Below are 4,024 nucleotides of genomic sequence, written 5' to 3' on the forward strand. Positions count from 1 at the left end.
GGTAATGGAAAAACAAAAAGCTTATGCTTTTACCACACCAAACTTAGAATATTGTTTGTCTTCGAGCAAGAGAAGAAGGAATAGATGAAGAAGAAGAAGAAAATATGGAGGAAAAGGGGGAGGGGTGTATTCGGCCAAGAAGAGAAGAGAGGGTTGTGTTGTGTGAAAATGAGGAAGAATGGAGGGCTATATATAGGGAAGGGAGGGGGGTAAGGTTCGGCCATCAGGGTGGGTTTTGGATGGGAAATTGATTTTGAATTTTGAAGGTAGGTGGGGTTTATGAGGTAGGTTTTTGGGGAAGAGTGGATGGATGTGAGTGGTGAAGTGGTGATAGGGAAGAGAGATTGAGGTGATTGGTGAAGAGTTTTGGGGAAGAGTGTTTATGGGATTGTGTGAAAGAGGGGTGAGAAGAAGTGAGTGGAGGTAGGTGGGGATCCTGTGGGGTCCACAGATCCTGAGGTGTTCAAGGATTTACAACCTTGCACCAAATTAGGCATGCAAAATGCCCTTGCACACAACTCTGGGTGTTCAGCGCCAGATTGGTGCTTGTTCTGGGCGTTGAACGCCCATTTGTTGCCCATTTCTGGCGTTGAACGCCAGAACCATACTTGTTCTGGGCGTTCAGCGCCAGCTCTTCTCCAGGGTGCAATTCTGGCGTTCAAACGCCCAGATGCTGCCCATTTTGGGCGTTCAGCGCCAGAACCATGCTTCGTTCTAGCATTGAACGCCAGCCAGATGCTTCTTACTGGCGTTTAAATGCCAGTGAGATCCTCCTCCAGGGTGTGATTTTTCTTCTGCTGTTTTTGATTCCGTTTTCAATTTTTTTATTTATTTTGTGACTCCACATGATCATGAACCTAATAAAACATGAAAAACCATGAAAATAAAAATTAGATAAAAATTGGGTTGCCTCCCAACAAGTGCTTCTTTAATGTCAATAGCTTGACAGTGGGCCCTCATGGAGCCTCACAGATGTTCAGAGCATTATTGAGACTTCCCAACACCAAACTTAGAGTTTGGATATGGGAGTTCAACACCAAACTTAGAGTTTGGTTGTGGCCTCCCAACACCAAACTTAGAGTTTGACTGTGGGGGCTCTGGTTGACTCTGTTTTGAGAGAAGCTTTTTATGCTTCCTCTCCATGTTTACAGAAGGATGACCTCGAGTGTTAAACACAAGGGAGTCCTCATTCAATTGAAGGACTAGTTCACCTCTGTTAACATCAATCACAGCTCTTGCTGTGGCTAGGAAGGGTCTTCCAAGGATGATAGATTCATCCTCATCCCTCCCAGTATCTAGGACCATGAAATCAGCAGGGATGTAAAGGCCTTCAACCTTTACTAACACGTCCTCTACTTGTCCATAAGCCTATTTTCTTGAATTGTCTGCCATCTCTAATGAGATTCTAGCAGCTTGCACCCCATAGATTCCCAATTTCTCTATTACAGAGAGGGGCATGAGGTTTATCCCTGAACCAAGGTCACACAGAGCCTTTTCAAAGGTCATGGTGCCTATGGTACAAGGTATTAAGAACTTTCCAGGATCCTGTTTCTTCTGAGGTAATGTCAGTTGATCCAGATCACTTAGTTCATTGATGAACAAGGGAGGTTCATCTTCCCAAGTCTCAATACCAAATAATTTGGCATTCAGCTTCATGATTGCACCAAGGTACTTGGTAACTTGCTCTTCAGTAACATCCTCATTCTCTTCAGAAGAAGAATACTCATCAGAGCTCATGAATGGCATAAGGAGGTTCAATGGAATCTCTATGGTCTCTAGATGAGCCTCAGATTCCTTTGGTTCCTCAGAGGGAAACACCTTATTGATCACTGGACGTCCCAGGAGGTCTTCCTCACTGGGATTCACGTCCTCTCCTTCCCTTACAGGTTCGGCCATGGTGATCAATTCAATGGCCTTGCACTCTCCTTTTGGATTTTCTTCTGTATTGCTTGGGAGAGTACTAGGAGGGATTTCAGTGATCCTTTTACTCAGCTGGCCCACTTGTGCTTCTAAATTTCTAATGGAGGACCTTGTTTCATTCATGAAACTCACAGTGGCCTTGGACAGATCAAAGACTAAATTTGCTAAATTAGAAGTATTTTGTTCAGAGTTCTCTGTCTGTTGCTGAGTGGATGATGGAAAAGGCTTGCTATTGCTAAACCTGTTTCTTCCACCAATATTAAAGCCTTGTTGAGGCTTTTGTTGATCCTTCCATGAGAAATTTGGATGATTTCTCCATGATGGATTATAGGTGTTTCCATAAGGTTCACCCATATAATTTACCTCTGCTATTGCAGGGTTCTCAGGATCATAGGCCTCTTCTTCAGAAGGCGCCTCTTGAGTACTGTTGGATGCAGCTTGCATTCCATTCAGACTCTGAGAAATCATATTGACTTGATGAGTCAATATTTTGTTCTGAGCCAATATGGCATTCAGAGTATCAATTTCAAGAACTCCCTTCTTCTGAGGTGTCCCATTACTCACAGGATTCCTCTCAGAAGTGTACATGAACTGGTTATTAGCAACCATATCAATGAGTTCTTGAGCTTCTGCAGGCGTTTTCTTTAGGTGAATGGATCCACCTGCAGAAGTATCCAATGACATCTTAGCTAATTCAGATAGACCATCATAGAATATATCCAGGATGGTCCATTCTGAAAGCATGTCAGAAGGACACTTTTTGGTCAGTCCTTTGTATCTCTCCCAAGCTTCATAGAGGGATTCACCTTCTTTCTGTCTGAAGGTTTGAACATCCACTCTAAGCTTACTCAGCTTTTGAGGAGGAAAGAACTTGGCTAAGAAGGCCTTGACCAGCTTATCCCAAGAGTTCAGGCTATCTTTGGGTTGAGAGTCCAACCACACTCTAGCTCTGTCTCTTACAGCAAAAGGGAAAAGCATGAGCCTGTAGACTTCAGGATATACTCCATTAGTCTTAACAGTATCACATATCTGCAAGAATTCAGTTAAGAACTGAAAGGGATCTTCAGATGGAAGTCCATGAAACTTGCAGTGCTGCTGCATCAGGGAAACTAATTGAGGTTTAAGCTCAAAATTGTTTGCTCCAATGGTAGGGATGGAGATGCTTCTTCCATGTAAATTGGAATTGGTGTAGTAAAGTCACCAAGCATCCTCCTTGCATTATTATTATTTTCGGTTGCCATCTCCTCTTCCTGTTCGAAAATTTCTAAAAGGTGCTTACTGGATTGTTGTAATTTAGCTTCTCTTAGTTTCCTCTGCAGAGTCCTTTCAGGTTCTGGATCTGCTTCAACAAGAATATTCTTGTCCTTGCTCCTGCTCATATGAAAAAGAGGGACAGAAAAACAATAAAAATAGGGGTCCTTTTTACCACAGTATAGAGGTCCCTGTGTGAGTAGAAGAAAAAAAAAAGAATAGGAAATCTGAACTCAGAGAGAGAGGGTTCGGATTTTTGGTGAGATGAAGTGTTAGTAGATGAATAAATAATTAGAAGGAGATGAGAGAGGATTTTCGAAAATAATTTTTGAAAAAGAGTTAGTGATTTTCGAAAATAGTTTTTGAAAAAGGTTAGTAATTTTCGAAAATTAAAATCAAAAATTAAAATAATTAGTTAATTAAAAAGAAATTTTGAAAAAGAGGGAAAATATTTTCGAAAATTAGAGAGAGAGAGTTAGTTAGGTAGTTTTGAAAAAGATAAGAAACAAACAAAAAGTTAGTTAGTTAGTTGAAACAAATTTGAAAATCAATTTTGAAAAGATAAGAAGATAGGAAGTTAGAAAAGATATTTTAAAATCAAATTTTTGAAAAAGATATGATTTTAAAAAAGATAAGATAAAAAGATATTTTTGAAAAGATATGATTGAAATTAATTTTGAAAAATATTTGATTTTTAAAATCATAATTAATGACTTGATTCACAAGAAATCACAAGATATGATTCTAGAACTTAAAGTTTGAATCTTTCTTAACAAGTAAGTAACAAACTTGAAATTTTTGAATCAAAACATTAATTGATGATGTTATTTTTGAAAATTATGTGATAAAGATA

General features: G+C 39.6%; 1 non-coding gene across 1 annotated transcript; it reads left to right on the forward strand.

The window, feature by feature from the left end:
• Window positions 1-2,658: 2,658 nt before the first annotated feature.
• Window positions 2,659-2,766, forward strand: LOC112788546 (small nucleolar RNA R71). Its single transcript, XR_003195906.1, has one exon. It is a non-coding gene; the product is annotated as a small nucleolar RNA R71 (small nucleolar RNA).
• The last annotated feature ends 1,258 nt before the right edge of the window (window positions 2,767-4,024 follow it).

This window comes from Arachis hypogaea, chromosome 20 (assembly GCF_003086295.3).
Source record: "Arachis hypogaea cultivar Tifrunner chromosome 20, arahy.Tifrunner.gnm2.J5K5, whole genome shotgun sequence".
Taxonomy (NCBI): Eukaryota; Viridiplantae; Streptophyta; class Magnoliopsida; order Fabales; family Fabaceae; genus Arachis; species Arachis hypogaea.